At 43.8% G+C, this 13,130-nt stretch overlaps 1 protein-coding gene across 1 annotated transcript in view; it reads left to right on the top strand.

The window, feature by feature from the left end:
* Positions 1 to 3: 3 nt before the first annotated feature.
* Positions 4 to 13,130, top strand: part of palm1b (paralemmin 1b) — a 59,113-nt gene continuing 45,986 nt past the window's right edge. Inside the window, exon 1 of the mRNA XM_037695528.1 lies at positions 4 to 75. The gene's annotated coding sequence lies outside the window, so the exon portion shown is untranslated. The remainder of the gene's footprint in view (positions 76 to 13,130) is intronic.

The following is a 13,130-nucleotide window of genomic DNA, read 5'->3' as shown; positions in this document are numbered from 1 at the left end:
ACACGGCGCGAGGAGCAGTGCGTGAGACACACACACGGCGCGAGGAGCAGTGCGTGAGACACACACACGGCGCGAGTAAGTGTTTTTTATTGGAGCCTTTTTCTGTGTCTGACCTGCTTTCTGTCATTTCCAACATGTTTAGATCAAAGTGCGGGACGCACTGACATGGACCTACACATGCACATATACACACATGCACATATACACACATGCACATATACACACATGCACATATTATAGATCTAGATGGTATAGATATGATTGCAAAGCATCCATCAGTGCTGATCAGCAGCAGCAGGTGCAACAGGAAGTGTCCATCATGAGGATCGATCCTTTTCCACCACAGTGTGCGTGTTTTTTCACTTCCAGTGGCGCCAGTCGGCCATGAGAGATGCTGACTGGTTGCAGAATGTGGAGCGCATGAGCAGGAGGCTCTGTGCGTTTGTTGTGATGTGAGCGTCCAACATGGCGCGCGTGAGCTGAGAAACCTGGCCCATTACGCACACTCTTGTCCACAACTCTGTGCACAGGGAGTGATGCTCATGACACAATGATGTGTGTGCGTGCGTGTGTTGGGTAGGGCAGATATGTGTATTTTCAGCCTGTAAGCACAATTAGAAAGCTGCTGGAGGAACTGACCCACTCTTGTCTGATGGAGGTTCAGTTCTTCCCTGTCCAAGGTCAGGACCAGGTTCGTTCAGCACCAGGACTTTTCTCTCTTCTAATGATGCAATAGGAGGTTTAGCATAGTCTTGCTAAATATGCTATATGTACAAGATATTCCCTAAAAGACGTCTTGAGTCTGAGAAGCTGCAATAAACTCAATCTTCTAAAAAGAGCACTTGCCAGTCACAGCATGTTCACATGCAAAAGGACCATCAGCCTAACCCACTAAACATTAGACGTGGGATGCACGTGCAGATCATGTGTATACTGAGCCCGTCGGTCAAAGACCAATTCTGGACGTCTCCACAACGTGCAAACAACCATATGATCTCACTTGTACGTCAATCTAGAGCGTCATACTTGGAGGTCATATCCAAGACAGGTGCACAGCTCATCAAATTTTAAATTCTTTTAGTCACTTCAGATAATAATTGTAATAATAATTATAATAATAATGTTATTAAGTGCTGTGTGTTGTCATTGTTGTATTTAAAAAAACGTTCAATACCAAAACAATTGGACTTTATTTGTAATAGAAGACGTTCATCCGAGGAGCTTTCTCTAACCCTTAAGAAACCCCTACTGTTAAGGTGTGAGATGTGATTTGTCAATCTGCATATGTATGTGTGTCTTATCTCAGCCTCTGAACCTGAACCCCTCACTCTCTGCTCTTTGAATTGAGAAAGCTCCTCGGATGAGGAGTGAATCGTCTTCTGTTACAAATAAAGTCCAGTTGTTTTTGTATTGAACCTTTTTTGAATTTATGTCCTGGATGACTGAGAATCTTCACGGTCAGTTGTATGTTCCCATACAATGGTGAACCCATCCACCCACCCCCAGTTAAATAAGTCATCTCCTTAAATGTTCCCTTTAATCTCTTTACTGGATGAACAGAAGTAGCTCTGAGAGAAATGAACGCAGAAAATAGCAACAGTTGGTTAATGAACAAAACCGTGCAAATGTATAATCATAAGAGTAACTGTGCACAGTTACTCTTTTATGAATGTAACTTTTATGATTATATTCACTTAAGGCACACCTGCACCTGTCTTGGATGTCTATATGACCTCCAAGTTTGACGTTCAAACATTCTACTCTATATTGCCGTACAAGTGAGGTCATGGTTAGATGTCCAAATAGTGGACCTTGTTTGTACGTGGTGGAGACGCCCAGAATTGGTCTTTGACCGATGGACTCAGTATACACATGATCTGCACATGCATTCCACGTCTAATGTTTAGTGGGTTGTTCGTGCCCTGATGGCTGCTTGCTGGATAGTTCATGTACTCTTTCAGGTGTGGTGTTTGTGGGTTCCAAAAAGAATTGATCATTTTGATTAGTGTGATCAGAGCAGAGTTCTCCACTTCGCCTCAGTCTTTAAATGAGTTGTGGTCCAGTTTCTCGATGGTGTTCACATACGGCTTCTTCTTTGTATAACAGAACTCTAACCTGCATTTGTGGATGGCCCAGCCAACAGTGTTTACAGACAAGGATTTAAGGGCATGTCACTGAGCCCCCACAGTGACCTCTGTAACAGAACCACACCTGTTTTCGATGCAGGGGCTCCTGAGGGCCCAAGGATCACAGACATCCAATACTGACTTTCTGCCTTGTTCTTTGAGCTCAGATTTCTCCAGATTCTTCAATGTTTTGAATGATGGACTTATCAAAGCCATCCATGTCTTTACTTGCTTCTTCCTTTTAGGGTCGTGGAGGTCACTGATGCCCATATCCAGCGATCACTGTACGAGAGGCGGGGGACACCCTGGACAGGTCTCCAGTCCATCACAGGGACACCTGGGGACAATTTAGAGTTATCAGTCAGTCTAACATGCATGCTTTTGGTCTGTGGGAGGAAACTGGAGTACCTGGAGAAAACCCATGCATGCACGGAGAGAACATGCAAACTCCACCCAGAAAGGTCCCGGACTGGGATTTGAACCAGCGACCTTCTCACTGAGAGGCAGCAGCTCTACCAACTAAGCAATCATGCCGCCTAATAATCAAAACCTTCCATTTTATTAAACTGAGAAACATTATCCTGAAATTGGTGGCACAGTTGGTAAAGTTGTTGTCTCTTAGCGAGAAAGTCACCGGATCAAATCCCGACTGGGAGCCTTTCTGGGTGAGTTTGCATGTTCTCTCCGTGCTGCATAGATTTTCTCTGGTTACTCCGGTTTCCTCCCACAGACCAAAAACATGCATGTTAGGCTGACTGGTGACTCTAAATTGTCCCTAGGTGTCCCTGTGATGGACTGGAGACCTGTCCAGGGTGTCCCTTCTCTCACAGTGACTGCTGGATATGGGCACCAGTGACCCCCAGGACCAAAAAAGAAGAAGGGGGTAAAGATGCTGGATGGATGGATGGATGGATGATGAATGGATGGATGGATGGATGGATGGATGGATGATGAATGGGTGGATGGATGGATAGATGGAAGGATGATAAATGGGTGGATGAATGGATGATGGATAAATGGATGGATAGATAGATGATGGATGAATAGATGGATGGATGGATGATGGATAGATGGAAGATGAATGGATGGATGAATGATGGATGGAAGGATGAATGGATGGATGATGAATGGATGAATGGATGGATGGATGTTTCCTTGGCTTTCTTTGTCACATACAGATGGAGTAGTGGCAGAGCAGCCGACTCCAAACCCGAAGGTCCTGGGATCAAACCCCACTCCTTCCAACATCCACCTGGGATGGATGGGTTCACCATTGCATGGGAACTTACCATGATGACAACACAAAGCAATTAATAATAATATTATCTGATGTGAATAAAATAAGTTAAAAGTTGATGCAGAAGGACGTCTCTATTGAACGTTAGAAAAAGACTTCATCTGGCGTCACAGTCTGCACCTGCGAGGGACCAACATTAGCCGGACAAAAAAGACCTTTAGACGTCTCCTTGCGCAGTGGGTTGTTCACATCCTTTCAGCTTTTAATGTCCTCAAATTATTTCTAGGGATGGACCGATCCACATTTTTTAACTTCTGATCCCGATACCTAAATCTGAATATCGGCCAATACCGATCCAGTTCCGATATCATGATCATCATTGATTTTATGAGGCTGTGATAATCTCCTCTCAAGGACAATTTAAGTTTTATTAATGTTGGATAAGTTTTAATGTTAGAATTAAATTCTGCTAACACAAAACATGTTCTTTTATTCCTAGCTTTAAAGTGGATATTAAAGTGATTAATTTAAGTGATTGTTTAAAGTTATTTTATTTACTTTTTAAATAAGGGGCAGATACAAGGATTTATTTTTCTGCTTTCTGCACTCTTTTCATTCAATGTTTTCCTTTTTATGAATTTGTTTTGTTTCTTTTAAATGAATGAATAAATGAATTAAATAAAACTAGAGAATTTGCATTTCCTGTGAAAATGCACGTGTGAATGCCATTTAAGGCCCTCCCAGCAAAGCACCGCTCCGGCCATGCCGCGACCGCAGGAGATTTAGCCCCTCCACCCAGTCGCCATCGCAAATGCTGCCATGCCAATCCCACACACAATCACCACGATGCGCATTTCCTGAATGTTTGACATCGCCTTCCGTCCATTTCAGTACTAATCCAGCTCCAGGTCTTAGAAGTATACGTGAAATCTGACCTTCCAGACAGGAGTTTTACTTCCTGTTTTGTTGTGAATGTTTGACGAGCACTTCATATATGCTTTTCCACGTGTCATGTGGTAATCAACAGTTACAGTTTAAGTTTTATAAATTACACAGGGCCAAGCTGGAAGAGTCACCCAATAATTGACAGTTTATTCTCTGAGTGGGTGGGCCTTAAGTCATGTCATGAATCAACAATACCAATGTGTCTGTAGTTGCTCACTGATGAAGCACAAAATATTCCGTTCAGATCGGATGATGTATCACTGAGATATAACTATCGGAATAATGTAGGGGGTGCACTCGAGTCAAATGTTAAACAAAAAAAAGTGTCTAGAATGTGTCTACAAGTGCTCACACATCATGCACAAAAAATCTGGTGCATATCTGATGATATGTCACTGAGATATAACTGTTGGAATAATCTAGGGGGCGCACTTGAGTCAAAAGTTAAACAACAATACAAATGCGTGTAGAAGTGCTCACTGATCAAGCACCAAAAATCTGGAGCAGATCGGATGATGTATGGCCGAGATATAAATGTAAGTATAACGTAGAGGGTGCTATAGAGGCTATTGGCCACTTATCATGGCTTCCTGTTCAAGGGGTGGATAATGATCGATCATACTGATTTTGGTGCACCTCGGCTCAAATCTGTGGATTTTAGAGCCAAATGTATTGCGACAGCGTTATGTTTTACTTTGCCAAGCCGCCCACATGCTCCACCCAAAACTGTCGGTGTTGGAAAGCAAGTTACACCAACATGTCTTCAGTCACTGGACACACCATCATGCTGATTAGATCACATGGGTCAGCTTGGGATGTTAAATGTAAAACTTTACACTTCCTCTTGTCAGGGGGCGTGGCTTAAGTGATGTCATGATTTGACATTCAGTCTTGCAGGGGACCTGACATGGATCAATCACTGAAGGTTTGATGTTTCAGACAGTTTTTGTTTATGAGCTATTAGCCTTTTGTTTTTCATGGCAAGAGATCAAACTTTCAGGTCTGGCCCCGCCCCTTCAGCATGCTCCATCTTGGGGAATTGGACAAGTCTATCAAGTGTCATGCTTCTACGACAAACTAAGTTTATTGCGTAGGGTATTTTGAAAACTGCCAGATGGTGCTCTTGGTCTGTTTATAGAGAGCTCCATTCATTTTCAATGAGAGCCAAAATGGCAGAAAAGGCTGAATATCTCCAAAAGCTAAAGCTGCATCAATAATCAAAGTCATAGCGATATTGTCCTGAAATAGCTGAACGTTTTGATATATGAACTGTTTATATAGCACTAAACCTGTGGGAGTAGATAGCTTCTAAAAAGCATACGGAATAATGATAGCAACTTTCCGGAAAACAATGGTGTGAATGCCTTTACAGGCACCTGTACACCTGCTAAGTTCATGGCATAAACCAACAGACATGTTCCTGTTTTTAGTATTTTTACATCACTTTATAATGTAGCTGGTTTTGTTTCGGGTTTTTTTTGTATATATATAATTTTATTGTAATTTTCAAATCATATGTTTTTTATGATTGTCTACTGTTGTACTGATAAATATCTCTGGAGGGTAAACTATATCTTGTCTACAAGTATCAAGCTGTGAAATCCTTCATTTTCTACAACTGATAGTGGTTGGTCATTAATTATGATGAAGTTTATCAACTTCTCTGTAAACATTTGAGCTCCGTGGTTTCAGCGATGTCTTCTTCTTGTTCAAGCTGAAGCAGGCAGTCTGACTTCAGGCAGCCGCGCTCAGTCTGTCCCTCCTCAGAGACGGGCAGACTGAGGGGCAGATTGGACGTGGCTGGCCGGGGTCGAGTCGCCTCTTTGGGTTGAGCAAAGAGCAGCGCCCCGCTGAAGCCCCGGAGCTCGAATGTCCAACGTAGAACTAACTTTACCGTGGTTTAATGTGGCGCTATGTCTCTGCAGACAGTGCACGTTGCTGTCTTGTCTTGTAGTGTTTAGTGTAAAATACTTCCACACAGCGACATGTTTAGATGAAAAGTTTGTTAGCTGTTAGCCACGGTGCTGCTAACTCAGTCCTCACGTTGTAGCTGCTGCAAACTATGAACTGGATTTCCTGAATGTGAGGCGGGTCTTATTACTCTGGGCTCATGAGACATGCCGCCGTTCAGGAAATCCAGTCCATAGTTTGAAGCCAACTTGCATCATGGATCGGAAATATCGGCCGGTTGGATCGGAAAAATTAGATACATAAATTATGCTGGTATCGGACGGAGGCTGATACCGGATCGGATCGACCCCGTCCCTAAATATTTCTTCTAATTTCAGCTTTTTTTTTTGTTTAGCTAAGTGGTTAGCACTGTTGCCTCACAGCAAGAAGGTGATGGGTTCAATCCCCGGTTGGACCTGGGATCTTTCTGTGTGGAGTTAGCATGTTCTTCTCGTGCTTGTGTGGGTGTTCTCCAGGTACTCCAGTTTCCTCCCACAGATCCTTCAGGTCCAAGCCGCCTTGCAAAAGAGATCTGTGATCTCTATGGGATTTGCCTGATTAAATAAAACTTAATAATAAATAAATACATTTTTCTGTTGCTTTCAGTCATTTCAGCTTTTTCATTACTTTTAAGCCTTTTTCCTTCCCATTTTTGCTTTTTTGTGCAATTTTTCTGCTCATTTAGGTTGTTTTTGTCCGTTTAGCTTCATTTTGGTAATCTCAGCATGTTTCTGCTACATTTAGCTTCTTTCTGCTAAGTTTAGCTTTTTTCCATCAACTTTCAGCTACTTTTTGTGATAAGTTCAGATTTGTTGTGCTTTTTTCTAGCTACATTTTTAATTTAGACTTTTTGCTTTAGCTTCAACTTGGTCCATTTTAAACATTTTGAGCTAAACTTGGGTGTGGTAGTAGCTGAGAGTATGTCCAACACAAATTATTAAGCATTTAAAATGTCTGTCAAAGTTAACACACATTAGTCACCGTCCAATGTTTTGTCTGAGCTGCAACTCTGCAGCCGTTGAGCAGAGGAATGTCAAACCTCACAGCTCGACACCTCAGGGGTCACAAATGATCCCTATTGATTTCAGAGCCATGGGGTCAAAGGTCACCTCTTTCTTTTAATAGCTCTAAACTGATAAATTCAGATTTTAGGTTCATTTTAGCCATTTTCTGCTCTTTGCACTTGAGTTCTGCCTATTGCATCTTTTTGTTTTACTTCGTTCACTTCTTTCAACCTTTTCTGTAAATTTGAGCTTTTTCTACTAATTTAATCGTTACCGTGTTTTTAAATGTTTTTCCTGCGGTTTTTCATTTGTATGTGCTCCTTTCAGCTTGTTCAACTTTCAGCAAAATCATTGAGCAATAAGCATTCACACTGCATTTTTGCAAAAAATGCAATTTGTCGTTAATTGACTGATTAACATCCAGTTACTCTAACATCTTATGTGATAATGATAATCTTGATAATGATAATCATGATAATCTTTTTATCTGTTGCTGCTGTTGCTGCAGTTACATTTGAATTTCCCATCCGTGGGACAATAAAGGCTGTTTCTATTCTATTCTGTTCTATAATGGTAAAAGTAATTTATAACTTGAAAAAGAAGCGAGATGTCAACTTCCATTTTTGTGGCTACAAAGGTTCCTTTAGAAAATTACGTTGCCATTTCAAAATCCAAGATGGCTATTGCCATAAATGTCTGTCTGTGTTGCGAGCATGATACCGTAATTGCCGTTGTATAAGCCGCTACTTTTTACTCACACTTTGTACCCTGCGGTATATGCAGGAGCATTGTATTTATGTATTTTTTTCATAATTTTCAAAATTTATATTTTATTTTGAAAGACTTCATGCCATCTCTCGGTAACATCCTGCCACTGACTAACATTTTCCTTCGACAGTGCTGGGTGCTCGTGGCTCCCAGCACCCCGCCCCTCACGGGGGCAGGCTTTTGTTACACAAAGTGATGCCCTCAGGTAATCAGATCAGATCCAGAGCCTGTCGCTCACGGTTTCATATTTCCTACCATAACTCCACCCAGTCCGTCATCATGTGACCACAAGTCTAACCTTAATGATTAATGAGATATTGTAATTGAACTGAGTGGGAGGCTTGGATGACGAGCGGCGAGAAATCGTTTACTAATACTGGCCAAATGCGCAAAGCAACGTTTGCTCAAGTTTGCCAGTGGTCCTGACAGCGTGGGGCAGTGTGAAAAAAAATCCACTATCATCAATGGATTTCGAAAGGCTGGACCGCTGGAGGATGATGCGGACAGGAAAAGGGAAAGTAACGTCGAGAGCGAGACGGAGCCGGTGTGTGATAACGTTGTTTTGAGCCTCTTCAATTCTGACACTGAAGAAGAGGACTTTCATGGTTTTAGTACACAGGAGGACGGAGAACAGAACGATGAGTGACTTTTGGTTGACTATTGGTACTTTTTTTATTTTTTTTTAGCCATGTTAAAGCCGTCCCCCCTCTCCTGGGTCATGACTTGGGCTCTGCTGAGCAGAAGTTGTCTAAGCAGTCAAGTCTGTACATATTTTAGTAAAAGTTTTTAATTTCTTTCTGTGAACGGTAAATGTGCGTTTAAATACCAGGGCACATCGGAACACATTAACCACAGCTAGAGGAGGGCTGTTCCCATTTCCTCCCCCTCATGTAAGCTCAGCGGAGGAGAAGAAATAGATTTATTTTTAAAGCAGTCAGTCAGTCAAGACTGGTGCATATTTAAACAATTTTTTTTAAATCTGTGTACGGTAAATATGTGTTTAAATACCAGAATCTTGTTTAAGCTCATCTGATGCATGAAAATAAGCGGTGGAAATAAGGGGGTGGGGCTGTTCCCCCTTTCTCCCTCTCCTGCTCATATTAGTGCTGAGGAGAGATCCCCTCAAATTTATTTAAGATAATTTAGAAAGTACATTTAAAAGTCCTTGGAGTGTGTGCCTCCTGGGGACTCCCTTGTTCTGCTGGGGGAATTCCATTCTCACGTGTGCAATGACAGTAAGACCTGGAGGGGTGTGGTTGGGAGGAACGGCCCTCATGATCCGAACCAGAATGGTGTACTGTTATTGGACTTCTGTGCTCATCATGGATTGTCCATAACGAACATCATGTTCAAGCATAAGGATGTCCATATGTGCTTTTGCCACAGGACACCCTAGGCCAAAGTTTGATGATCAACTTTGTTGTCATCTCATCTGATCTGCGGCCGCATATCTTAGACACTCGGATGAAGAGAGGGGCAGAGTTGTCCACTGACCACTACCTAGTGATGAGTTGGCTCCAATGGTGGGGGAGCATGCCAGTCAGACCTGGCAGGCCCAAATGTATTGTGAGGGTCTGCTGGGAATGTTTGGCAGATTATCCCGTGAGACGGATCTTTAACTCCCACCTCCGAGAGAGCTTCGAAACACGTTCCGGGGGAGGTGGGGGACATTGAGTCAGAGTGGGCCATGTTCCGCACCTCTATTGTCGAGATGGTTTATCAGAGCTATGGCCACAAGGTTGTCGGTGCCTGTCGCGGCAGTAACCCTTGAACCCGGTGGTGGACACCGGCAGTGAGGGACACTGTCAGGCTGAAGAAGGAGTCCTATTGGGCCTTTTTTGGCCTGTGGGACCCCGGAAGTAGCTGATGGGTACCGGCAGTCAAACCGCCATGTGGCTCGGGTGGTCGCTGAGGCAAAAACTCGGGTGTGGGAGGAGTTTGGGGAGGCCGTGGAGAATGACTTCCGTATGGCTTTTGAGGTGATTCTGGTCCACCATCCAATGTCTCATGGGGGGAAAGCAGTACACCACCAACACTGTTAGTAGTGGAGGTGGTGTGCTGCTGGCCTCGTCTTGGGATGTTGTGGGTCAGTGGGCAGAATACTTCAAAGACCTCAATTCCACCGGCATGTCTTCCACTGAGGAAGCGCAGCCTGGGGACTTTGGGTCGGGCTCTCCAATCTCTGGTGATGAGGTCACTGAGGTGGTTAAAAAGCTCCTCGGTGGCAGGGCCCCGGGGGTGGATGAGATTCGCCCAGAGTTCCTTAAGGCTCTGGATGTTGTAGGGTTGTGTTGGCTTACGCGACTCTGCAATATTGCGTGGACATTGGGGGCAGTTCCCCTGGATTGACAGACTGGGTTGGTGGTCCCCCTATTTAAAAAGGGGGACTGTAGAGTGTGTTCCAACGACAGGGGATCATGCTCTTAAGCCTCCCTGGTAAGGTCTATTCGGGGGTTCTGGAGAGGATGGTCCACCGGATAGTCGAACTTCAGATTCAGGAGGAGCAGTGCAGTTTTTGTCCTTGTTGTGGAACACTGGACCAGCTCTACACTCTCAGCAGGGTCCTGGAGGGTGTGTGGGAGTTTGCCCAACCAGTCTACATGTGTTTGTGGACTTGGAGAAGGCGTTTGACTACATCTCTCGGGGAACCCTGTGGGGGGTACTCCAGGAGAATGGGGTAGCGGGCCTTTTGATAAAGGGCTGTTAGGTCCCTGTATGACCGGTGTCTGAGCTTGGTCCGCATTGCCGTCAGTAAGTCGGCCTCATTCGCAGTGAGAGTTGGACTTCACCAAGGTTGCCCTTTGACACCAATTCTGTTCATAACTTTTATGGACAGAATTTCTAGACACAGCCAAGGTGTTGAGGGGATCCATTTTGGTGGCCTTATGATCGCTTCTCTGTTTTTTTGCAGGTAATGTGGTCTTATTGGCTTCATCAGGTTGTGATCTACAGCTTTCGCTAGGGCGGTTCGCAGCAAAGTGTGACGCGTCCGGGATGAGGATCAGTTCCTCCAAATCCGAGGCCATAATCTTGAGAAGAAAAAGGGTAGAGTGCCCTCTCCAGGTCGGGGAGGAGGTCCTGCCCCAAGTGGAGGAGTTCAAGTATCTTGGAGTCTTGTTCACGAATGATGGAAAAATGGAGCAGGAGATCGATAGGCAGATAGGTGCGGTGTCGGCAGTGAAGCGGGCGCTATACCGTTTGTCATGGTGAAGAGAGAGCTGAGTCAAAAGGCGAAACTTTCAATTTACCGATTCATCTACGTTCCTACCCTCATCTATGGTCATGAGCTTTGGGTTGTGACGGAAAGAACACGATCATGGATATAAGCGACCAAAACGAGTTTTCTCCGCATGGTGTCTGGGTTCTCCCTTAGAGATAGGGTGAGAAGCTTGATCATCCGGGAGAGACTCAGAGTAGAGCTGCTGCTTCTCCACGTCGAGAGGAGCCAGTTTAGGTGGCTCGAGCATCTGGTTAGGATGCCTCCTAGACGCCTCCCTGGCTAGGTGTTCCGGGCATGTCCCACCCAGAGGAGACCCCGAGGAAGACCCAGGACACACTGGAGGGACTATGTTTCTCGGCTGTCCTGGGAAAGCCTTGGGATTCCCCTGGAGGAGCTGGCCCAAGTGGCTGGGGAGAGGGAAGTCTGGGCCTCCCTACTTAAGCTGCTACCCCCGCGACCCGACCCCGGATAAGCAGAAGAAATGGATGGATGGATTTTAAAATAGCAACTGATACCAATACTGTTTTACAATTAAAATCAATGGTACTACCGGTAAGTTATTGAAGATTTACTGCATTTTGCCGGTACTATTTGACTTCCGGTCACATGACCTCGTTAAGACTGGGTAGTATTTCCCAGTAAATATATTTTTTTAATAATTTCAGATACATAGGTGTTTGGCACCATTCTGTCCAGTGATTAAGCTTAGATAGTTATTGTGTTCATTTTGAAGATATAATTGTAACCATGAATCATACAGCAAAGCTTCACAAAGACTTGTGACAATCTTGCAGTCTGAGCGTTGTTGAAGCAAGCTATAGTCTGTGATCGCCATCAAGAGGCTGATTCTTGTACTAAAACAAGAAAGCTGCACACTGCTGGAGCCAGGCACACATTCAGTTAATGATCGATGAATGCCCAAGGCTTAGTAACCAGGGCGTCTTATGTACAAAATTATGATTTATCTTATGTTTAATATGTGCGGCTTAGACACAGGTGCGATCTGTAGTCCGACAATTATGGTCCCTTGAAAAATAAGTGAGGTACCAACTTTCATTTTGGTGTGTGGTTGCAACTAGGTGTAAAAAATTTTTCTTTCAAATACAGTAGTCCCTCGTTTATTGCGAGGGATCCATACCCTGAAGCCCCGCGATAAGTGAATAACCGCGAAGTAGGAATTGTAATAGAAGTAGTAAGTAGTAGTTTATTTTAATATTCATAAATATATGTGTGTGTGTGTGTGTGTGTGTGTGTGTGTGTGTGTGAGAGAAAAGGCATTTTAAACCTCTCCCACACTGTTGCAATATTCTAACCAATGTTTCTAAATGCTTTAAAAGAGCAAAGAATGTCATGATTTCAGCTCCCTTCCTCAGCTGCTCTCTGCCACTTTCAAGTGCTCTTGGCCATGCCCACTTTTCCATTCTGCATGGAGATCAGCTGATCAGCTTCAGCAGGAAATCTATCCTGCACTATGGGCCGCACAAAGGTGCAGAAGGAGCTTTTTCTGTAGCTCTGGTGCTAAATAATTTATTTTAAATACAAATTCCATACCGATCATGCATTTCATCCATCAATCAGCCAGTTGTGTGTCATGTCCAATTTTATTTTGAAAAAATGCGATAGAGTGAGTCCGCGATAAATGAACTGCAAAGTAGCGTGGGACTACTTTATTGTGTTGCCAGGTGAAAATCCAAGATGGCTGCCATTATCTATGTATAAATGTTAACCTTGTGACCAGGATGATGTAAAGAATTAGCAACACACCTACTTCCATTTTGTTGTGTTACTGTGTATATGTATAAAAACGGTCCTTATCAAATATTGGGTTGCCACATTATAATTCAAGATGGCCACCACAATATTTATGTCAACTGCCCCCC

Source organism: Nematolebias whitei, chromosome 21 (genome assembly GCF_014905685.2).
Source record: "Nematolebias whitei isolate Nwh7 chromosome 21, NemWhi1, whole genome shotgun sequence".
NCBI lineage: Eukaryota > Metazoa > Chordata > Actinopteri > Cyprinodontiformes > Rivulidae > Nematolebias > Nematolebias whitei.
Note: the sequence above shows the minus strand (reverse complement) of the source record. Positions and strands in the feature narration are given on the sequence as shown.